Source organism: Oryctolagus cuniculus, chromosome 1 (genome assembly GCF_051225735.1).
Source record: "Oryctolagus cuniculus isolate XC-2025 breed Fujian yellow rabbit chromosome 1, ASM5122573v1, whole genome shotgun sequence".
NCBI classification, from domain to species: Eukaryota; Metazoa; Chordata; class Mammalia; order Lagomorpha; family Leporidae; genus Oryctolagus; species Oryctolagus cuniculus.
The window spans coordinates 203,472,147-203,497,815 of NC_142867.1; the positions used below are offsets into that span (position 1 = coordinate 203,472,147).

At 39.1% G+C, this 25,669-nt stretch overlaps 1 long non-coding RNA gene across 8 annotated transcripts in view; it reads right to left on the minus strand.

Moving 5' to 3' along the window:
* Positions 1–25,669, minus strand: part of LOC149128827 (uncharacterized) — a 328,324-nt gene that overhangs the window by 208,210 nt on the left and 94,445 nt on the right. The gene's annotated exons all lie outside the window — the stretch shown is intronic.

Genomic DNA, 25,669 nt, shown 5'->3' on the forward strand with positions numbered 1-25,669 from the left:
GGAAGGAGGGAAGGAAATCAGGAAGGAAAGAAAGGAAAAAACAAAGATTCCAGGAGCAATGATAGTCGAGAAGCTTAAGTAAAAGCCTCCAGACCCAACACCAACATCATCAAATGCATATTCATGTAACTGAAAGCCTGTCCTCCTAATGCTAACAAAATCAATGAGGCCAAGGTTGCCCTTCAACTTCAAAGGGTTTAGGAAAGAACGTGGGTGTTCTGGTCCCTCCCCTTATCAAGAAATCACAAATAAGAGCTCATTTATTTTACTATTTACTGTGACCCAGACACAATAAGCACTTTATGATTAAATCTTATTTACTCCTCTCAACAAGCCTATGTAGTAGATACTGTTAACCCTATTTTACAGATCAAGGAACTAGTTTCAGACAAATTAGATAACATGCCACAGATCACACAGGTAGTAATCAATAAGCTATGATTCCAAACAAAAAACTGGTTCTAATTTTTCACAATAAAACTATTTTTAAAAATATTGAATTCTATAGCCAAAACATGATCACAAATGATCATAATCGTATCTATACAAGCTACTTCACAGGATATGTATGAAAGTCCAATAAAATAAGACTTGAAAGTGCTTGGAAAATATTAGTAGCAAAACCAAGAAAAATATAGAGAGACAAAGAAAAATGGATACACACATACAGAAAGAGAGTGAGAACGAGAGAGAGGGAAGCTAGCAAACAAAGGTGTTTTGCAAGCTCTAGAGGATGAATTTAGTAGCTGATATGATTTATCATTGCTAGGTTCCAAGATCATGGAGCCAAGTCCAGCCTGTAAACATAAATCAATGCTTCTTCCAGCACTGGGAGACAAAAAGACCTCTTTGAACACTAAACTTCAACTTCTTTTGGCCACAGTATCGCCATGTGCTAATGTATATAAACAATCTTAATTGTGATGAAGGAAATACCACTGGAATTCTCTCCCCAACTCCCTCTTAGATTAAAGTCTTAACTTCTCTTTACAAAGGCAAAAACTGAGATCCAGACAGTGATAGGCCCAATGTCTAACAAAACAATAGAATAAGTAATATTTTAACCATCTGTCTACTTCTGTATTGACTGTTCTTTGAAAATAAACATGCAGTAGGGTGGGCCAAACCTTCATTAATGCAGAAACATTACTTCCATCCATTTATCCTTTAATATATGTCTTAGAACAAGACTCTTTGTCAGTGCTGGGATCACAAAGGTGAATGAGATAGAGTATTTGCCCTTGTGAAGCTAGAGTTCAGGACTCTCCTGGGCACTGTCTTGACCACTTGGAGAAAACAAGGATAAGTTAAATCCAGTTCTTCCCCTCAATCTATTAAGGAAAGAAAAAATAAACAATTAAATTTAATTTAACATAGAGATGTGGAATCTTGAAGAATGTATATCATATGGGTGGAAAAGGACAAGAGCAAAGTGACAAGTGGTAGAGCTCTAAGGAGTTTAGAAGTTATCTTGTAAGCAAGGGCAGACCACCATAGGTTTAGGAGTATGGAAATGCAATAATGAACACAGGACTTGGGAATGATGGCTTCAAGAGAGAGAGGAGAGAGGAAAATCAGTTAGGAAGGAGATAAATGTGGTGCCTAGATGGGTAGTCCCGGCATAAAGGACTTTACTGCTATAGGAAGTGGTAATGAACCATAACCAGACCTGGAAACATTTGCCTGGGAGGCAAGCATGAGAACTCAGGGAAACCCAGGATTTGTGCTTATTGTTGGGGAAAACAGCAATTCTAGCAATGTGGGAGATTGAAGGCAAAAGACGATGGGTTTTGTAGAAGATGTGTAGAACTGTCCATGTGGCTGTGGTAAGAGTCCTGGAAATGGAGAATCAATGATTGGTAGAGATTTTACAAATCTGGTCCAGATTTGAGTGTCCTATGAGCAAAGCATATTTTCCTGGATAGGTGGTTTTTCAAGACATATTCTGAGAAGTTCAGAGTCTGGGGACTCAAATATTATACTATGACTGGGTTGCTATTCTGTCATTATTAACAGTTTTTAATTATTCATTTTATTTAATGTTTAAGAAGGCACACCACATAGCTCTCTTCTGAGCAGAATCAAACTTCACATTCATTCTTAGGAGCCCTCTAGGACACTTTAGGCCATGATATTTGATTGGTGAAAAGCCCTACTATGAATTAGCTGCCATCCTGGAAACAACAATAAACACAGAACATAATTCCCATAATTTTCCCCACCCTTGTTCCATCTACCCACACCCACAGCTCTAAAGCTTACCTTAAATATTCTAATGAAGGAAATCCCAAGCCTTTCTACTAAGGGATCCTGGACTTTGACTAATGGGGCTTCCATAGCTTGAATTTGTTTGATCCAGAATCCCTTTCCCATGGTGTAAGCTGTCCCTTCCTTACAAGGCTTCAACAAAGACAGCTGATCCCAATCTATGTCTTCATGATTAATCAGACTGAAAGTCTATAGCCTTCAAGTCATGCTATCCTCCAGAGAAAGTCTGGTCTGTTCCTTTTATTCATTTCTGAGAACTTTTGTGTGTCAGATCTGGGCCAGAGACTGGGCAGATGCAAAGAGAATCAGACTTGGTTCCTGTTCCATATTTTCTAATATGGAAACTATGCAGTAAAATAACTACAGGAACAGGGAGAAAATGCTCAGAAGCATAAGAGAGAAATATAGATGAAGTGCTAAAGTATCTGAAAAGGAAGTGGTTACTTTCATATTCAAGATAGAGAAGTTCATAAGTTTTGTAGATGAAGCAGCTTCAACAAGCAAGGAAAGACAAGAAGGAGGTGAATGTATGGACTTGGAGGGGAGCAGAATGTCCAAGCCCCTGAGCTCAAAGACTGGATACCAGCCTAGGTTGTCTGGGGGAGTTTCTGGATGAGGAGGAGGCACTAAAAGGTGATGTATCCACGTGACCTGCACTAGGGACAGCAACTGCTTCCAGTCATACTCAGCTTGAGCTCTACCCTAACCCACAAGCCTTTTTGTGTCTATATGCAGTCAACTGAACCTGGATTCAGGAGGAAGAGACACATTAGGCATTTTAATTGTAGTCTCAGAAGAGGAAGGAGATACCAAAACAAAAGATACTTAATAAGGGAGGTTTTCTCTGATATCAAGAGCAGTATATGACAGGACCCTTGAGATTGCATTTACAGAACGAGATCAAGAGAGAGTTTAGGTGAAATAACACCTTCTAGAAGGAAGTCTTTCTTCGATGTTAGACCATGGACAACACACAAGAGGAATGTCAGCACCATCAGTCAAATGGGGAAACAAGCCAATCTCCTTAAAAAGCTAATGTCAGGAGATGGTTATTTTCTCTAGCTCTTGCCAAGCTGAGTAATGTGCCTGTAAGTTTCACCCAATAGCATCCTCAACCAGAGGAAAAACACAGAACAATGAAATTGGAGAAGAGTCTGGCAATTAGATTGAAGACTTACAGGAGGAGAAAAAAGTCCCCAAAATTAATGTGTTGGAAAACCCATTTTGCTAATCATGCCAAGAGCTAAGACAGAGTTGAACTACTGGTGATGTGTGAGCCCTCCTTAACGTCACTTTCAAGAGAATGACCCAACAAATACAGGTTTCCCAAGGAGAATCACTATTGTGCAGTGGCATTTTTTGCATTTCTTGTTGGCTTGGTATACTGTTTTTATTTTGTATATCATTTATTTGTAGAACGGGTTTCCCTTTATCAATACAGTGAGTTCTTTACCTCTGCAGCTCTGTAGGCATGAAAGAGAACATAAGTAAAACATATTACAGACAGAATTAAGAATAAACAATTAATATCTTGAAACTGGGTAAATTTGATGGTGAATATTTAAAAATGTAGCATAAGTAACTAAGAAATATGTGTCAGGGCTGGTGTTGTGGCACAGCAGGTTACAACGGCTGCCTACAATGGCAGAATCCCATATGAGTGCCAGATCAAGTCCCAGCTGCTCTGCAGCTCATCCAGCTCCTTGCTAATATGCCTGGAAAAGCAGGTAGCAGAAGATGGCTCAAGTACTGAGGTGCCTGCCTTTCAAACAGAAGATCCTGTTGGAGTTCCTGGCTACTAGCTTCCGCCTGGCCCAGCCCTGGCCGTTGCAGCCATTTGGGGATTGAACCGTGGATGGAAGATCAACTCGCTCTTTTTCCCTTCCCACCCACCCTGTCTATAACTCTACCTTTCGAATGAATAAATCTTTAGAAAAAAGCAAGCAACTGGGGCTGGCACTGTAGCATGCGGGTTAAGCCTCCACCTGCAGTGCCAGCATCACATGTGGAGGCAGGTTTGAGTCCTGGCTGCTCCTCTTCTGATCCAGCTCTCTGCTATGGCCTGGGAAAGCGGTGGAAGATGGCTCTTATACCCATGTGGGAAACCCAGAAGATGCTCCCGGTTTCAGATCAGTCCAGTTCTTGCCATTGTGGCCACCTGGGGAGTGAACCAGCAGATGGCAGACCTCTCTCTGTCTCTCCCTCTGTCTGTAACTCTGCCTCTCAAATAAATAAATAAATCTTTTAAAAAAGCAAGCAATGTGGGTCAAGAGGTCTTATAAAAACAAATAACTTTCAGAAGATCACAATATGTGTTTTAAAAGTACTAGGAAAGAAAATGTGATCACCAGGAACCAGTGTAAGCACTGTAAATTTTCTTCTAAGAATTTTATAGCTTTACATTTAGGTCTACTATCCATTTGACTTAACTTTCTAAATGATGTAAAGTAGATCAAGTTTCTTTTTCATTGCTGTTTTGAATTTCTAATTTTTCCAAAATTGTTGACAAGAGCATCCCTTCTCCATTGAATTGTTTTTGTACCTTCATTAAAAAATCAATTGACTGGGGCTGGTGCTATGGTGCCTGCAGTGCCAGCATCCCATATGGGCACCGGTTTGAGTCCCAGCTGCTCTACTTCTCATCTAGCTCTCTGCTGTGGCCTGGAAAAGCAGTAGAAGATGGCCCGAGTCCTTAGGCCCTTGCATCCACGTGGGAGACCCAGAAGAACCTCCTGGTTCCTGGCTTCAGATTGGCACAGCTCTGGCTGTCGCAGCCAACTGGGGAATGAACCAGTGGGTGGAAGACCTCTCTCTCTCTCTGCCTCTCCTTCTCTCTGTGTAAAAAAAAAGTACTGCATCTTCTCTGGTTTATGAAAATATTTTAGAATTTTTTTTCTGAGACTGCAAAGTTCAAATTAGGAGAAGTCAATTTAAGTGGTTTAAGGAAGAGTAAATTGATAAAATACAAAAGCTGAAACTTAATCCTTTATCAGAAGAAAATAATCATACTTTTTAATTTGAAAGGTAAACAGACAGAGAAAGAGAGAGAAGGAGGGAGAGAGAGAGAAAGCTACTATCAGCTAGTTCACTCCCCAGATACTTGCAATAGCTGTGGGTTCAAAGCCTGGAGCTGGGAATTCAATCCAGGTTTCCCACATAGGCGGCAAGAACCGAATTACTTAAGTCATCACCACTGCCTTCCAGTGTCAGCATTAGTGGGAAACTGGAGTCAGAATCTGGCACTAAGGATGGAACCCAGATATTTCCAGTTGAAACGTGGGCATCTTAACTGTTAGGCCAAATACCTGCCCTAAAATCCATACTTCTGAATGGAGTCCCTTCTATGGAATGCAGACATTTCTAAGTTCAACAGGAACAAGACAAAACAAAATTCATACATGTTTTTGACACACACAGCCATATAGAGTATCCTCACTCAGTTTTACATCTGATTAAGTGTCTCATAATATACTTGTATAACAGAAGGAGAAATATCGATGGGTCTTTAATGTACTGAGGTCAGCAGGAGGGAGATCTCCAGTGGTGTGAAAGATAATTTAACTAGCTCCACTCCTAATAGCCTGCTCCCTCAAACCCTACAAATACAGCATCAACTTGGAGGGATAAGGAGCCATGTTTCAGAATGATTCTGTATTATCTCTCAAGATTGCTATATAATCAGACATTCTCTGCGCATTAGCATGGGAATATTGAGAACCTGGGCTGTTATTTCCCTGGAATTTCTGAGCACTCAATTGGCTTCCTAAGTTCATACCAAATCAAATCTATGTTGTTCTTACTTTTAACGTGGTTTACTCTTCCCTCCAATTTCCAGTTAAAATTCCCCTTGGCTAAGATAGGTAAATATCCTACAAAATTTTTTTCTTCTTCTTTATCTTTTTTTTATATATATGACAGGCAGAGTTAGACAGTGTGAGGGATAGAGAGAGACAGAGAGAAAGGTCTTCCTTTTTCCGTTGGTTCACCCCTCAAGTGGCCACTACGGCCGGCACCTTGCTGCCAGCGCACTGCGCTGATCCGAAGCCAGGAGCCAGGTGCTTCCTCCTGGTCTCCCACGCGGGTGCAGGGGCCCAAGCACTAGGGCCATCCTCCACTGCCCTCCTGGGCCACAGCAGACAGCTGGACTGGAAGAGGGGCAACCAGGACTAGAACCCAGCGCCCATATGGGATGCTGGTGCCTCAGGCGAAGGATTAACCAAGTGAGCCACGGCGCCAGACCCCCAATTTTTTCTTCTTAATCTCTATAAGAGACATTTAATAACATTAATTTGAACTACTTTTTTGAGTTAAAAAGTCAGCTACCAGAAATTCAATGTAGTTATACGCAGGAAACCAAATCCAAATGCCTTCTGCCAGTAATTCACTGGAAAACTAGTCTGTGATGATAATAAAGGGAAGCATTTGACAAAGTAGATATGACAAATAATATTAGCCTTGAAAAAGACGTTAATTGAACAAAATTTAATGAGCTTCAAGCACATTTTTCCCCCTCTATTCACAGCTGTATTCCTAAAGATGAAGATAATCTCTGTTTAACACCATGGAGGTCACTGTTTCTAGCAAACAACAATTTACTGTGCTGTACTCTCATGTGGATGATTTTCTCTACCCTCACATTTTTAGTGTTTCCTATAAACAGGCTAAAAAAAAGGAAATATTCTTAGAATTCAGTAGCTGGAAATTCCATTAAGAGCAAAACCAAAAATGTGTCAACGTAAATTTAATCATTGTATTTGAAATCATTAATAACATAAAATACACTGAATCCTATTATAAATGATGTTATGCATAAAATATTGCAGATTTGTAAACAAAAGTAACTTCACAGTCTGGAACCATTGTTTCATTTAAGTAGTTCCATGTTCTAAAACACAACTGCTGTTTTTTTCAAAGTAGTTTTATCATTTAAAAATGTACATTTATTTCATATGTAGAATCAAGGTTTAATGAGATTCTGTTCTCACAAATTTGAAATAGAATTCCCAACAGTCCACTCATGAGTTCACAAAAAGTCTCAGGTATTATAGTATTATAATAGAATTATAGGATATGTCTTGACATTAAATATATTAAGTTTAATTCACTCTCAATTTCTTTTAAAAATAAAGAATTATGATCAGATGGAAAAGAATGTAAATATTCAAAATGTTAACCTATTTATAACGTATGACCAAGTAGAAAGATGGGAAAGGGGAACTGAGAACTTGTTGCCCAAAAGTAAAGTGACTAAAGGGAGATTTTCATAATTTTTACTGTTTCTGTATTTGATACATTTCATGGAGTTTATAAACATTGAAAAAAATTATAAAAGCATAATGAAATGAATCTGTGGAAAGGTCAAGAGTGAGAATATGAGAGGGAGGTAAATGGAGACCCATTTTACTCTTAGAGTGAAGGCTCTAGTTTCATAGATTTTAAAATAGCAAAAATATTTCACATAAACAGCATTAGAGGCAAGACACCTTAAAAACCTGAACATAGAACCAATCAGAATTTCTTTGAGTTTGGAATATTTTTCTACTGTCTTTTCTCATCTTTATATCTGAAAATGTATAGCTTAAACAGAACAGTTCATTGAGACAACAGTTCATGAAAATAGCTGAAATTATTACACTGTTAACCTCCAACCATATGTTCATTTTAGGCAAGTATTATTTCATCTTGCATAGTTCTGTAAAATTCTCACATAAAAGTCCCCCACTTACACCATATCTCTCATAAATGTCCCTAATTCTCACCAAGTCTCTCAGACATAATGGAAGAGCTCCTTTTGTGAATTTGTGACTCATACAATTATAACTGTACTTGCAGCATCAGAGTTTCAGTTGAAGTTCCCTTTATTTTCCCATCTAAGGATATAGAAAGATAGAAGCTATCCATATGTTTCAGGTAGAAGAAATATACGTTGGACAAAATGATTACCATTAGCTACAAGTAGAAAAAGAAACTCATATAAGCTGTCTGCCTGGTTTCATTTGGCTGGACTTAACAAGTCAATAGGGACTATAACTGCTGGATGGTTCTGAGAAATGAAAAAAAGGGCATTTGTAATTTTTTTATCCTAATCTTGCCTTATTTTTACAATGTAAGCACATAGAAATGCTGATGATAAAATTAAAAAATAAAATAGTAGATCAAAGCAAAACATGATTTAAAATGAGAAATATAGACCAAGAAAAAACTTCAGTATTCTCTCACAGCTATGGACTGTGAGACTTCAATCTGATCCTTCAGAATGCCACAGAAGGAGATGAGGTTTTTTATTATTATTAATGTTGAAACCAAGCCATCCCTCCAGGGAAGGAAGACTTTATCACTTACCTCTAACATAATTATCCCTAAATGGGTTGATAACATAACGCCCTTAACTGCGGTGATGGGATATTTTCCATGGTTTTTCCACCTCAAATGTGTTTGCTTTCTCTTTGTACTCTGCCAAAGGAGGTTGATCCTGCACACCAACTCTCCCAGAAACCCTTGCTAGCTGGCTTCACGCTGGGTTTGGCTGGAGACTGACAGTCAAGAGATGAGAGAGGTTAGAGAATTCCTTCCTTGCTTCCTCTCTGCTTTGGGCCACTCTTGTTGGAGGCTGACCCCCCTCAGGACCACGGCTAGGCTGGCTGGCACTCCCCATGACTCTAACTACCTCAACCCTGAATGGTAATTGCTTCCCACTTGGTTAAACTCTGGCTGCCTCAATGCTTATGTCTTAACTCTGCCCACACCTTGTCATCTTCTTCCTTGAATGAATGGCCTGGATTTGCTCTTGTACCGGAATCCAGACCGTTTTGAGTTTCCACAGTAAGGTATGTTTGAAAAGCCTGCTTCTCAATAGAGGAGTAAAAGTGTAGCAACAGCCTTCAAACACATCACAAGGAAAACACTTCTGGACGAGTGGGAAAACACTGTCAATACACACAAAAAGTGCTCATCTCGAACAGTGCCATCCAATAGAACTTTCTGAGATGATGAAAATGTTCTGTATCTGTGTTGTCCAATACAGTACCCATAAATCAATGTGACTACTAATCTCTTAAAATACGATGAGAATTTGAAACTGAACTTTAAAATTTGACTTAATTTTAATTATTTTACATTTACATTTAAGTAGTCATATGTGGCTAGTGTCTACCCTATTAGACAGCACAGGTCTATATTAACCTAGGGACAAAACCTAGAACTATTTAAATATGTAGCACAAATATAAAGTGCCAGAGCCTGTAGTCTAGTAGACAGTTAAGCAAAAGGTCTAAAATGTTAGTGAAAAGAAAAATGAAATTAAAAGATAAGCTTATCTTAGGTGCAAAAAACCTTGAAATCTGTGCAAAGTTTTTCATGAACTTTCTAAAGACCCTTGTATAGTCTAGTAGAAGGCTTCACTGAAGGGCCTCAATCACTATAAGGAAATTTAAGGTAAGGACAATGAAGAAGAATACAGGCCCAAAAGAGGGAAAGTCTACACCTAATCATCGGAATTGAGAAATCTTTGCAGAGGATTTTAGATTTGAGGTGAGCCTGCAAGATTGAATAGACTTCGCATTAATTTTCTGTTTCTACTAACAAATTATGATATACAAAGCCACTTAAAACTACATAATTTTATTCTTTATTATCTTAAAGTTGCATACGTTTCAAGTCCCACACGGGTCTCAGTGGACTCAAGTAAAGGTGTTGGCAGAAGTGTGTTTCTTCTCTGGAAGCTCCAGGGGAAATTCACTTCCTTACATTTCCAGCTCCCTTTATTCAGCTTCAAAAGCAGCAGCACGTCCTCTCCCTCCTCCTTTCTTCCATAGACACACATGTTCTGACCACAACCAGGAAAGCTGCTCTGCTTTTGAGGATCTGCCTAATTAGATTGGGTTCACCCAGAATCTGTGATAATCTCCCCCTCTCAAGATCTTTAATTTGGGGCATAGCAGATAAAGCCGCTGCCTACAGTGCTGGCATCCCACATGAGCACCGGTTTGAGTCCCGGCGGCTCCACTTCTGATCCAGCTCTCTGCTATGGCCTGGGAAAGTAGTAGAAGATGGCCCAAGTCCTTGGGTCCCTGCATCCACATGGGAGACCCGGAAGAAACTCCTGGCTTTGGATTACAGCCATTGCGGCTAACTGGGGAATAAACCAGTGGATGGAAGACCTCCCTCCTATCACCCTCTATTCTGGATAGTAATGCTGTAGTCTAGATCAAGCTTAACATGAGATGGGAGGGTTAAACCTCCTCATTTACAAGCCTCAACATTCGGGACTCACATGCTTCTTACTGAGTGTATGATCTTTAAACAGTGTTTCTCCACCTTGGAACACGGTATGGTTTTCTTGAGCTTTGTACCATCAAGTTGCTGGTTCTGTTATTTGCTTTCCCTCATTCCCCAAATCACAGTTTATCCCAGCTGTGTCTGTTTGCTCCTAGTGAAGCAGTGGTTTCCGGGAGGATGAGGACCAAGAACAGGGCATCAGAGTTGGTAGTTAGGGAACCCATGGCTGACCTTCAAGAGAATGACTGTGTCAACTGTCCAGATGGAAAGCTGAGAAGCTGTCAGAATTGCTGCATAAAGTATCCCAAGGACATACAGACCAGAAGAACACAACAGCCTAACCCAGTGGTAAAAACACTCACAGCCAAAGAACAAGTTTATCCCTGACCCAGTCTTCATTTGCAGGTTTAACTAAGACTTCACAAATGGAGGGCTTTCTCCCTGTCGTTTATCATTCCAGGGTAGACTGTTACCAAGTGTGCACTTAACAACAACAAAAAGGACACAGCTAGACAGTTAAGGATCACAATAAATTTTTTTAAAAAAGAACTTTGCAAAACTGGGACTGTATTCAGAAGCTAGAAAAATGCCCATGCAAATTGCATCACCCTCATGCAAACAAAGCTGAGTGCATCCTGATTTATTGCGCATCTGAGGAACAGCCAGACTTTTTCTAAAGCCCTGGAAGACAGTCTTTGTGTTCATGTTGCCTATGGACATGGCCGGGGAGACAAGCACTCTCTGTTTTAGAGGCAGTTCCAATACTTTTGGCCTGCTGGGTAATCTCTATAGAAAAAGTTTTATTACATATGGACATGTGCATAACTGAGTATGACCTATGTATAATTGCTTTATGTGTGTAGGTGTGTTTATGCATTTGGACACACTAGCTTATAAAATATAGTATGTACCTAAAAACATTGCCTCCCCCAAAACCCAAAATGGACTATTCCTTATGAAAATAATGCCAGTGAGGTCAGATAGATAAATGAGCTTCATTTGGGGGATTGGTTTTTTTTTAAGCCCTTACATTGAACTGCATCATTTCTCGTGGTAGATTGCCTCTTATATCTTCATCCTCAAGTATTTCACAACATCTTATAAAAAAAAATACTTCCTCTGTTCTTCAGTATTGCAAAGTGCTTGACGATTTTGTTATGAGAGCTGGGAACACTTTAACCCTTCAGCCTTGCTGGTTCTCCAAATGGTCTGTGCATAAGCCTCACGGCAGCAGGATGATGAGGCAGAAAGGGTCCTAAATGTGAGCCAAAGGATGTACTTGGAGCCAGAGCTCTGCTCCCTGTGAAGGTGAGAAGGACATTTCACACCTCTGCATCCCATTTCCTGATCTACAATTTAGAGTTCATAACCCTTCAGTCACCTGCTTATAAGTTTAGAAAGAAGACCTGGGAATGGGTCTTTGTAAATTTTGAAGGATTAAAAACAGGAGGGATAGATACTATTCTCTCTGCAACTGTTACAGCTCCTCTACTCCCTGACAGTAAGCCTCAGGGCTGAGCTTTTGGGTACAAAGAGACAAGGAAGGAAAGGTGTAAGAGTCCAACATCCACCCACCTGTTCCATGACCCCATCCATGAGATTCATGATGGAAATTTAAGATATTTCCCTAGATTGCCTATTAGAATTAACAATGGTTTGAGAAGAGATAAAAGTCAAGATGTGACAGAAATTTTTATTCCAATTTGTTCTGAAATATGGGTTTTCAATCATCATGATTCCTTAAATTAGAATGGATTTGCAAAAATAGATACATGCAAGCATTTTTTTCCCAATTTTTTTTTCATGCAAGAGTATGCAGCCTGCTATGTAATGTCACACATTAAAATAACATTGGCATAGAATGGGGGTAGAATCCTTTCTCTGGAAATAAGCATATGTTATTAAAATTATATATCATTTGTAGCCAACTACTAGAAAAGACTCCATATTCAAGTGCTTCACATATCAGGACTGATTTGGAGTATTGTGACATTGTGCAATAAATATAGAACTAGGAGGCAAGAGACTTGGGTTCTACTTCCAGATATTCCACTCACTGAACTGGGGCCTGAATGCAGCCCTGACTTCCATGAGCCTCAATTTTCTCACATATAAAATGGATTAACACCACATGCCTAGTAGTCTGTTGTAGATGGTCCTTAAGAGGTTTGAATGAAAATATCTCTGAAAAGAGCTCTATCAACTCCAAAATGCTATAAAGAACTAAGAAAATGAGCTTTAAATGTAAGTTCTTATAGCTTCACATAGCTGTTTGCCACAGTTTCCTTATTTTACAGGTAATTCATGAAGTATAAGTGTACTTCAAAAACTTTGTAGAAAAAATACAATTAAAAGATAAGCTTATCTGGTAAAAAAATTGAAATTGCACATAAATGATATTGGTAATTCTGTTTTTCACATCTTAATAAGGCAATAATAGTCTTGATCTTAATAGTAAGCCAGATAAGGCCGGTGCCGTGGCTCACTAGGCTAATCCTCCGCCTAGCGGCGCCGGCACACCGGGTTCTAGTCCCAGTCAGGGCGCCGGATTCTGTCCCGGTTGCCCCTCTTCCAGGCCAGCCCTCTGCTGTGGCCAGGGAGTGCAGTGGAGGATGGCCCAGGTGCTTGGGCCCTGCACCCCATGGGATACCAGGAAAAGCACCTGGCTCCTGGCTCCTGCCATCGGATTAGCGTGGTGCGCCGGCCGCAGCGCGCCGGCCGCGGCGGCCATTGGAGGGTGAACCAACGGCAAAGGAAGACCTTTCTCTCTGTCTCTCTCTCACTCTCCACTCTGCCTGTCAAAAAAAAAAAAAAAAAAATAGTAAGCCAGAGAAAGGAGCGATAAATATGCTTTTTATCCCAACTTTCTTCTCAAGGTTTATTTGTTTGTTTTCATTTCTATTGAAAGGCAGACAGTAGGGGAGAGAGACACACAGATGGAGACCTTCCATGCACTGGTTAACTCCCCCAAATGCCTTTAACAATCAGGGCTGGGCCAGGCCAAAGTCAGGAGCCAGGACTTGATCAGGGTCTCCCATGTGAGTGGCAGGGACTCAAGTACTTGAGTAATCTGCTGCTGCCTCCCAGGATGCACATTAGCAAGAAGCTGGATCAGAAGTAGAGCAGCTAGGCCTAGAAACCATTTGAAATGGGATATGGTGTCCCAAGCAGGGAGTCAGCCACTAAACCTCCCTTTCACTGCCCTGGGCCAGGGTTTTTGAAGGAAGCTCAGCTTTCCCAAGTCATACAAACCTGGGTGCTCTGACAAAGTAGTGCATGGAGTGAGCCACAAATATTGCTCATACAGGGTTCTTCAAAAAGTTCATGAAAATGCATATTATAAGAAAAATTGATTTCAAATGTTTCTGGCACCAAAATGAACTTATCATTTCATTCCACTTTTCTAAGACTCTTAGTACTCTTATATACTAATCAAGACAGAAAATCTAAATAAAAATATTGATTTCTCATCTTCTAACTATAATAGTATAAACTGATAAAATATGAACAAGACTTGAATATTTTAAAATTCCATAAACACAATTTACTTACAGAACAATAATTAAGAATATAAGACCAAATAGAAAATGTCTTTGAAAATTTGATGTGTCTATTAAATGCAACAAAAGTAATTTGGAGAAGAAAAATCATAATGTTATGCATTTCATCATGGAAACTAAAATAAAGAAAAAAATCAGCTGAGCATTTTAAAGAACAAGAAGACAATCTGGGGGCCAGTGCTGTGGTATAGTGGGTAAAGTTGCCGCCTGCAGTGCCAGCATCCCATATGGGCGCCAGTTGGAGTCCTGGCTGCTTCATTTCTGATCCAGCTCTCTGCTATGGCCTGGGAAAGCAGTGGAAGAGGGCCCACGTCCTTAGATCCCTGCACCCAAGTGGGATATCTGGAAGAAGGTCTTGACTCCTGGCTTTGGATCAGCTCAATTCCAGCCATTACGGCCATCTGGGGAGTGAACCAGCGGATGGAAGACCTCTCTCTCTCTCTCTCTCTGCCTCTGCAACTCTGCCTTTCAGATAAAAAATCTTTTTTAAAAAAAGAAGACAATCTGTTTTAGTCCATTTTGTGCTGCTGTAACAGGGCATGTGAGACTGAATGAATTATAAAAACAGAAATCAACTGGCTCATAGTTCTGGAGACTGGGACATCCAGGATCAAGGTGCCGGAAGGGAAGTGTCAAATGGATTAATCCTAACCATTAGGAAACAGCCTAATCATGTCCTGAGGGCTGCACCTATTAATACTATTGTAATGCCAATTAAATTTCAAGATTAGTTTTAGAGAGGGCAAACACTTAATCTACAGCACAACCTAAACAGTTCATAGCTAGCATAATACCCAATGGTATAAAAATAGAACAGGCATCCTATAATGTCAGGAACAAGGCAAGAAAGCCAATTCTCACTGCCTCTACTCAGCATAGTCCTAGAAGTACTAGCAGGAGTATTCAGACAAGAAAAAGAAATAAAAGGCATCCAAATCAGAGAGGAAAAAGTAATTATCTCTAACTAGAGATGACATGATCATATATGGAGAGAAAACTCATAAAGAGCTCATGAAAAACAAACCTGTTAGAAATAATAAAGTTTCAGGACACAAAGCAATGAATAAAAACCACTTGCATTTCTGCACATGAACAACTATCTCAGAAGGAAATTTAAAAAACATCCTATTAACAGTAGCATCAAAAAAGAAAAACTAAGGGATCAGCATTGTAGCACGGTGGATTAAGTTGCTGCTTGTGATACTGGCATCCTCCATCAGAGTGCCACTTGGAGTCCTGGCTGCTTCAATTCATATTGATTTCCTGCTAATGTTCCTGGGAAGAAAGCAGAAGATGGTGTAAGCAGTTGGGCCCCTGACACCTGTATGAGAGAACAGGATGGATTTCCTGGCTCCTTGCTTCAGCCTGACCTGGACCTGGTTATTGAGGCTATTTGAGAGTAAACAAGGAGATGGAAGATCAATCTGTCTCTCTCTCCCTCTCTCTCTTTCTGTGTGTGTGTGTGTGTGTGTGTCCTTCACATAAATAAATCTTTTAAAAAATGGCTTCAGAATAAATTTAACAAAGGAGGTGAAAGATTTCTATAATGGAAATAAAACTCAAACAAAACAAGTTAAAGGAAACACAAATTAATGGAAGCATATCCCATGTTCATGGATTAGGAGATTTTCTATCATTAAAATTGCTATACAATGTACAGCAATCTACAGATTCAATTCAAACTCTAGCCGAATCCCAATGACATTTTAACAAAAATTTTAAAAACAATTCTAAATATTTTTAGAATTTAATTTTTCATATAGAACCACAAAGGACAATCAAAATAATGTCAAAACATTGTCAAAATAATGTCAAAAACAATAATAATAATAATCAAAACAATGTCAAAAAAAGAGAACATATAATGCTACAGTAATTAAAATATGGTACTGCTATAAAGATAAACATATGCCACTAGAACAGAATAGAGCTCCCAAAAATAAATCCACATATCTATAGTCAATTGGTCTTCAACAAAGATGTCAAGAAAACATAATAAAGAAAAGGTATTCATTCAATAAATGGTATTGAGAAAACTGGATGTTCACATGTGAAAGAATGAAACTGAACCCCGACCTTGCACCATATACAAAAATTAACTCAAAATTGATAACAAATTTAAATGTTAAGATCTGAAACTGCAAAACTCTTGGCAGAAGTTTGTGGTTTTTTTTTTAAGATTTTTTTTCTTTTTTGACAGAGTGGACAATGAGAGAGAGAGACAGAGAGAAAGGTCTTCCTTTTCTGTTAGTTTACCCCACAATGGCCGCTGCGGTGCACCGTGCTGATCCGAAGCCAGGAGCCAGGTGCTTCTCCTGGTCTCCCATGCGGGTGCAGGGCCCAAGCACTTGGGCCATCCTCCACTGCACTCCCAGGCCGCAGCAGAGAGCTGGCCTGGAAGAGGGGCAACCGAGACAGAATCCAGCGCCCCGACCGGGACTAGAACCCAGTGTGCTGGCGCCACAGGCAGAGGATTAGCCTAGTGAGCCATGGTGCCGGCCAAGATTTATTTTATTTATTTGGAAGTCAGAGTTACACAGAGAGAGGGGAGGCAGAAAGAGAGAGAGAGAGAGAGAGAGAGGTCTTCCATCCGCTGGTTCACTCCCCAGATGCCCACAATGGTCAGAGCTGCTCTGATCCGAAGCTGGGAGCCAGGAGCTTCTTCCAGGTCTCCCACGTGGGTGCAGAGGCCCAAGGATTTGGGCCATCCTCCACTGCTATCCCAGGCCATAGCCAAGAGCTGGATTGGAAGAGGAGTAGCCGAGACTAAAACCACCATCTATATGTGATGCTGGCACTTCAGGCCAGGGTGTTAACCCACTGCGCCACAGCACTGGCTCCAGGCATAAGTTTTTTATATTCAATGTAACTGACATTGGTTTGGGCAATGATTTCTTGGACATGATGCCAAAATCACAGGAAACAGAAACCCAAATAGACAAGTGAGACTATATCAAACTGAAAACATCTACGGGCATTTAGCCTAGTAGTTAAGATAGGTGCATCCCATAATATAGTACCTGTGTTTGAGTCACAGCTCTGGCTCCTAATTCTATTTACTAATGCAGACTCTGGGAGGCAGTAGTAATAGATTAAGTAACCAGGTTCCTACCACATATGTGGAGGACCTGGATTGAGCTCCTGATTCTTGGCTTCTGGTTTTGGCCTAGCTGAGTCCTAGTCATCCAGGAGCATTTGGGGGAGTGAAACAGTGGATAGGAGTCAGTCTCCCTCCCTCCCTCCCTCTCTCTCTCTCTCCTTCTCCCTCTCTCTTCTCCCTCTTCTCACATGCTCACATGTGCACCCTCTTGTCCTCTCTACCTCCTAAATAAGTAAAAAACTCTGAACAGGAAAGAAAACAATCAGCAGAGTGAAAAAGCAACCTATAGAAGGCAGAAAATATTGGAAAACTAAATCTAAAAACAGTGCTAATCTCCAAAATACAGGAGGAATTCTTTTTTTTTTTTTTTTTTTTTTGACAGGCAGAGTGGACAGTGAGAGAGTGAGAGAGAGAGAGAGAGAGAGAAAGGTCTTCCTTTTTGCTGTTGGTTCACCCTCCAATGGCCGCCACGGCCAGCGCGCTGCGGCCGGCGCACCACGCTGATCCGATGGCAGGAGCCAGGTGCTTTTCCTGGTCTCCCATGTGGGTGCAGGGCCCAAGCACTTGGGCCATCCTCCACTTCACTCCCGGGCCACAGCAGAGAGCTGGCCTGGAAGAGGGGCAACTGGGACAGAATCCAGCACCCCGACTGGGACTAGAACCCGGTGTGCCGGCGCCGCAGGTGGAGGATTAACCTAGTGAGTCGCGGCACCGGCCAGGAGGAATTCTTAAAACTCAATGGAAAATAATCAAATACCTGAAATTTAAGATGGAGAAAGGGGACAGACATTTGCTGTAATGGTTAAGACACTATTTGGGAGGCACGTAACCCATCTTGGAGTTCCAGCTCCACTCCTGATTACAGTTTCCTGCTTATGCATACCCTGGGAGGCAGTAAGGGTTGGCTCAAGTAGTTGGGTCCCTCAGATCCATGTGGGAACCCAGATTGAGTTTCTGGCCCCTAGTAGCTTTGGCCTGGCCTACCCATGGCTGTTTACAGGTATTTGGGGAATGAACCAGAGGATGAGAAATCTCTCTTTCTCTCTGCCTTTCAAATAAATAAAATAAATTTAAACAATTTTTAACGTAAGATAAAAATTCAGAAAGGACTTAAATAGATATTTCTCTGAAGAATATACGTAAATAGCCAAAAAGTATACGAAAAGATGCCCACTGTCGTTTAATCGTCAGAGAAATGCATACCAAAACCACAGTAAGATATCACCTCACAGCTATTAGGATAGCTAGTATGAAAAAAAATGAGAAAGATAAAAAGTGCTAGCATGGATGCAGGATGTGTATGGTTCCACCTTGCATGCTGTTGGTAGGAACGTAAAATCTATAGCTCCTATAGAAAACAGTATGGATTTTCCTCAAAAAATTAAAAATAGAAATACCATATGCTCCAGCAATCCCACTTCTGGATATTTATTCTAAAAAATTGAAATCAGGATCTTGAAAAGATGTTTGCATTTTCATTTGCATCACAGCATCATTCTAGTAGCCAAGATGTAGAAACAACCTAAGTGCCTATTCACAGATAAGAGGATAAAGGACATCTGTATACATACAATGGAATGTCACTCAGACTTAAAAAACAAGGAAATTCTAGCATACTCAACGACATGGGTGAACTTTGAGGATAGTATGCTAAGTGAAATAGGTCAGATACCAAAAGACAAATACTGCATGTTTCTGATTATATGAGGTAATCAAAATAGTCAGACTCATGGAAGCAGAAAGCAGAATGGTGGTTGTCAGCAGATGAGAAAGGGGGAACTGGGGAGTCTAATGGGTATAAAATTTCAATTACGCAAGATGAACAATTTTTAGCTATCTGTTACACAACATTGTTCTGATAGTTAACAATACTGTTTGTACACTTAAAAATTTGAGAGGGTAGAGCTCATGCAAATGTTCTTACAACAATAATCCATATAGTATATTACATGTTACTGTTATACAACATATACTTACAGAGCATGAGTATATACATGCATGCTACGTAAGGACAAGGACTTTGGTCACCATCATCCATACCCTCAACATGTAGAACTGGCACATGAGATACAATTAAAAAACATTTATGAATCAATTAATTTGAGAAAAAAAGACAACCCAAACATAAACAAGAAAACAGAAAAATTAAATTATCATTTTGGAGAATTGCAAAGGAATGCAATTGAAAAGTAAATTCCAGCTCTGACATTAAAAACAGATAGATGAACAGCAAAAATTTAATCAGGAGTAAAATACAAATAAATTCAATAGAAATGGGAAGGAACATATAATCAAAAGGCAAAATAAAATGAATTTCCTGTCATAATAGTTGCTTGTTAGAAAAAAGGAAAAAACAGAAAACAAATTGGAGACAATGTCAAAGAAAACAAAGGGATTATATGGGTTCATATATAAATTATCTAAAAAATGACTAGGGAAAAATGTCAGTGTTATATAAACCATTTTGAACATAGAAAATAATGGTAAAACATTATCTATGATCTAAAACCTGATTTAAACATAATACCAAAAAAGCTGCAAGCCAATTTCATTTCTTAATATACATGCAAAAGTGTTAATCAAAATACAAATAGTGCTCAACTATTTACTAAAAAGAATAATTATATTCCTAAAGTTGCACTTATGAAATCTGTATTCCTTAAAAAATAAATTTAAAAAAGTAATACATGGTAAACAAACAGATTTTGTCAAAAATATAAGGAACATTCAACATAACAAAAAGATCAAAACAAGATACCAAATCTGTAGTACAAATAATAAGGGCCATATTTAAATAGATGCTCAGAGGATTTTCAAAGTTAGACCAGAACTTATAAGTTTTGAACAGAAAATATAAGAATAATAAGATATTTCATTCTAACTTCACAGAAATATTATTAAATGCTTACTTTGTGGAAGGATACTTAATCCAAAGGAGTATCTACTTAAAATCATGAACTAGCATTCTCTACAAATGAGAAAAAATTAAAGATGTTATTGTTAAGAACAAAATGACAATTTTCACAGTTGAATAAGCAATACTGCATTTTAAACTCTTCCAAATACAATGACACTTAAAGGAATTATTTAAGATATTAGTAAAAATATTAATTTCAGGCACTATCATTGTATGCCTAGAAAAAGTTTTATTTAGCTATAAAATTATCAAAGTTTTTTAAACAGTTCAACAAAGGAATCAAGGATGATACATATAAATGCATTGCATTTTTGTACGGCATCTCTGTATCATTAAAGCTAGTCAGAAATTCAAGCAAAATCAATTCATACCAGTAACAGAAACATAAAATAGAAATGTTTGGATGCGAAATTTATATTTAATTGTAAATTAAAATTCTGAAAAGAATAAAGATGAAAATTCTTGACAGGTTAATCTATAAATTAAAGCAACTCAAAAAGTGAACTGCAACTATTCCTTATATAACTTGAAAAATATTTTTAAATTCATTTGCAATGGAATTCCTTTTTTAAATGAAATCAAATTAGCAATCACTGATGCAGCTACTTCCAACAGCCCAGTAAAATTACCAAGAAAGAGGAGAAGCCCAAAATTAAAAACAACTCTCAGAACGGAGACATACAGACAAGCTGGCTGCCAGAATCTGGAAGGAATTTTCACTATCTACAAGACCTACAGAGCTGGATTGAGAGGAAACAACTGGTAGCCTCCTTCTGCTTCAAAACAACAAAAATATTTTTAAGATCCAAACAATATGATATAAAATATGAAGATACTTGTCTGTCATTCACAATTTTACCCCTGGCTCAAAAAACCAGGGCCAGGGCCAGATTTTTGAGTAGCCATCCTGCTTTTAGGATATCGCTTTTTTTAAATGACTTCTCTTTCAACCTTCTTCTTTAGAGAGAACTTCTAGGAAAAGATTGCTAAAAGGGGGAAGAGTGTTTCACTAAAAAAAAAAAAAAAAGTAACTAACATGGGTGGATGATATGCTGTAATGGAAATTCTTTCCAAGCAAAGGACTGTGGGAAGGTACAACAAAAGAAAGAACCTTGGTACAGTGCATTTCATTGGGGAACTTTAGCTTGTCATTTACTCAATCGGTTTATCAAATCAGGGAACTAGAAAGAGAGAACAGAGGATAGCACCTGTGGGGAGTAGAACCACAGTACATAAATACAGGACAAATACTAAGAATTGAGCTCAGAATTGCATACAACCAATTGTAGACCCAAAGGGATCTGGCATAGAAGATAGATAGATGAGGGAAACTACATGCAATTTCATTTTTGTAAACCCTCTATAGGTAACTCTTTTGAAAATGAGTAAAACATACACACACACATACACACAAACACACACCATGAGTCCTACAAAAAAGAATTCTAATACTAAAGGGGAAGTCTATCATGCTAAAAATTAAAGGAAAAAGTAATTTTCTGAATCCTTTGCAGGAGGTAGTTAACATTGTTAGAAATTTTTGTGTTATAGCTTCGTTCAGATATAAAAACAGTTTACATGAAAGGGGCCAAAAAGCTATAAAAAAAAAAAAAAGTGGTGGTGGTAGTGGTGATACATGACAAAAGAATGAGAACTAAATTTTTTCTTTTGTTTTTAAACTATTTTTATTTATTTATTTGAGAGGCAGAAATTCATAGCAAGTAAGAGAGAGAGAGAGAGAGCGAGATTGAGATCCACTGACTGATTTCCCAAATGCCTACAATGGCCTTGAAACAGCAAGAGACCAAAGCCAGGACTTCAATCTGGGTTTCCTTCCTGGGTGGCAGGACCCAGCTTTGGGTCACCACTGCTGCCTCCCAGACATTGCATTAGTAAGAAGCTGCAGTCAGGAACCCGAGTCAGGTATCAAGAATAGGGGCACAGATATGGGATGCAGGTATCTTAACTGATGTCAAGAAGTGAATTTAAATTTCACCCAAGCTATTAAGGAAATTGATAAATGCCTCTCCCCAAATATTGCCTGTCCTAGTTGGTTTTATAGATGTATTTTGCCAAACTTTCAAAGAACAGATAATCTCTATCTTATACAAGTTGTTTCAAAAATATAGAACATGAGATAAAGCTGTCTAACTCATTTGCTAAACCTAAATAATCTAATTTTACCAACTGGATAAGATCAGAACAAGAAAATAAAACTGTTGGCTCAGTACCTCTGCAAATATAGATGCAAAAATTCTAAATGAAATATTAACTTACTGAATTCAAAAAATATGTTTAAAAATTACACATCATGATCACATGAATTCAGCCTCCAACACCCACTGCCAGGAATTCAAAGGAAATCTATCCTTGCAATTCACCATGCTACATAAGTAAACAAAAAAATCATGTTAACATGTCAATGAATTTTTTTAAAGCATTTGGAAGAGACTGACCAACTGAATAATGAAGGCCCCTGAAAACTTGATCTCCCATAAAAGCAACAAAAGCAACAGGGAAAAAATTCAAAATCAACTTTTTCAGAACTCCAGAGATTAGCTAAAGACTTACAACAATTAGGAACATATTTTCAAAAAAAATGGCTGAGCCCCAGTATGAACAGTGAGTTTTGTGACATCTCCCTTGCTCTAATCTCATCTTCCTCTTGCATAATCAAAATAGCCTACAAGCTCACAATCATAACTGTGGAAATCATCATCCCAGCAACACTGGGGGGACCAACAGGTGTGGAACTGCCCAAAGCCCAACTCCAGAGAATTGTTATTATCCTGGTGTGTCCGAGAGTTTTCCCAGTATAGCTTATTTGCAAAGCTCATGTTTATATGATGTGATTTAGGGTTTGCTTATTGAAAAAAACTTTTTCCCTAAAGCATTTGTCAATAATTAATGATCATCTTTTAACATTGCAGCTACCAGTAATGCTGACAAGTTGGGACAAACCTAAAGCTGACTAAACAGCCTTAAAGGAAAATCTGGAGAATGGAATACCTTAAGGAGCTTTAACAGTTCCAGCAGGATTCCTAGAAGTCAGAAGACCATACATGTGCACAGTAACACAGATATCCAGGAAAGATCTAAGAAGGCACTAATTGGGGCTGGCACTTTGGCATAGCAGGTGAAAGCCCCAGCCTGCAGCACTGGCATCCCATAGCTGCTCCACTTCCAATCCAGCTCTCTGCTATGGTCTGGGAAAGCAGTAGAAGATGGCCCAAATGCTTGGGCCCCTGCACCCGCAGGCAAGGAAGGCCCATAAGAAACTCCTAGCTCCCGGCTTCAGATCAGCTCAGCTCTGGCCTCTGCGGTCATTTGTGGAGTGAAGCAGGAGACAGAAGACCTCTCTCTCTGGCTCTATCTCCCTCTGTAACTCTTTCAAATAAATAAAATAAATCTTAAAAAAAAAAGAAGGCACTAATCTATCATCTCTGAACTGAGGCTCAGTACTACCAGGAGGTAAATGCTGAGGCAGAGTTGTAAATTGACTGACTGACTCTTGAGAGCTTACCCAGCACAGAGTCCCTCATAAAGGCTGGGGAAATTACTGACAAGGCATTTAACAACATCTCCACCCAAACATTACCATGGAGTTCACTAAGCAGAAAGGGCAGTGGCCACACATAACCAAGAATATAGACTTTACATGATCAGCCCAGGAAAGCCACTAAGCAAGTAGCAACAACAAACTTTGGAGCAATGAGGATTTGATTTCCAGAGTTGTCACATTATATTAAAGTTTCAGTTCTCAACAACAACAAAAAAATTATGAGACATGAAAAAAAGTATAGTCCATACACTGGATGGGAGAAAGTAGTCAGTAAACACTGTCTTGAGGAAGATCAGGTGTTGGACTTTCTAGATAAAGACTTTACATTGACCACTTATACATATGTTCAAAAAATTAAATAAAGCCATGTCTAAAGAACTAAAAGAATATCCATAGAGAAATAGAAATTATTTCTGGAAACAAATAGATGTGGAGACAGGGAGTATGTGGGAAATTGCTGTGACTTCCAGTCAATTTTTCTGTGAACTAAAACTACTTTAACAAAATAAAGTCTTTTAAAAAATAGAAAATCTGGCTGGCGCCGCAGCTCACTAGGCTAATCCTCCGCCTAGCGGTGCAGGCACACCGGGTTCTAGTCCCGGTCGGGGCGCCGGATTCTGTCCCGGTTGCCCCTCTTCCAGGACAGCTCTCTGCTGTGGCCTGGGAGTGCAGTGGAGGATGGCCCAAGTGCTTGGGCCCTGCACCCCATGGGAGACCAGGAGAAGCACCTGGCTCCTGCCATCGGATCAGCGTGGTGCGCCGGCCGCAGTGCGCCAGCCGCGGCGGCCATTGGAGGGTGAACCAACGGCAAAAGGAAGACCTTTCTCTCTGTCTCTCTCTCTCACTGTCCACTCTGCCTGTCAAAAAAAAAAAAAAATAGAAAATCTAACATAGAAAATAAGTTAGGTGAAAAATTCACTAACAGGCCTTAGCAGTATATTTGAGTTAGCAGGAGAAATCATTCATATAATATATTTATATTTATATTTATATAATTGAAGTTACATCAATTAAGGTTATCCAGCTTAATGAGCTGAAAGAAAAAAATTGAATAAAACTTCAGAGACCTATGAGATATCGTCAAGCATTGCAACATACATATAAGGAAAGTCTCAGAAGAGAAGAAATAGAGAAAGAATATTTTGAGAAGTAATGACAAAAGTCAACAATCTAAATACCCAAGAAGGCTCAAGAACTTGAAAAATTTAAAGATCATTGGGGCTGGCACTCTGGGGCAGCAGATTAAGCCACCACCTTTGATGGTAGAATCCCATATCAGAATGCCAGTTCATGCCAGGCAACTCTGCTTTCCAATCCAGCTTCCTGCTAATGCACGTAAGATGGCCCAAGTATTTGGATCCATGCTACCCATGAGAGAGACTCAGATGAAGCTCTTTGCTCCTGGCTTTGGCCTTGCCTAGACCACACTGTCACAGGCATTTGAAGAGTAAACCAGTGGATGGAAGATTCCCCAACCCTCTTTGTTTCTCTGTTTCTCTGCCTTTTAAATAAGTAAACCTTTTAAAATGATACAGCATACTCAAACTGTCAGTAGTCAAAGAGAACATTCATCTTGAAAGTGGCAAAAGAGAAAAGACTGATCATATTAATTATCCTCAGTAAGATTAACAATGGGATGGCTTATTTAAAATGCTGAAAGAAATACTATAAACCAAAATTCTAGGTCTAGTAAGACTATCTTTTAAACATTATGGAGAAATTAAGACACTGCCAGATCAACAAAAGCGAAGATTAGTCATTAGTAGACCTACTCTACAAGAACCACTAAAGGAGTCAGTTTGCAGACTGGAGTGAGTGAATACTAAACTACAACTTGAATTAATGAAAAAATAAGAGCATAGGTAAAGATAACTACATAGCTAGGTATAGGGATATTATAGATATATTGTTTGTAACTACTTTCTTCTATCTGGTTTAAAAGAAAAACAGCATATAGCAGTAATTTTTTTCATTTTTTTTCAATA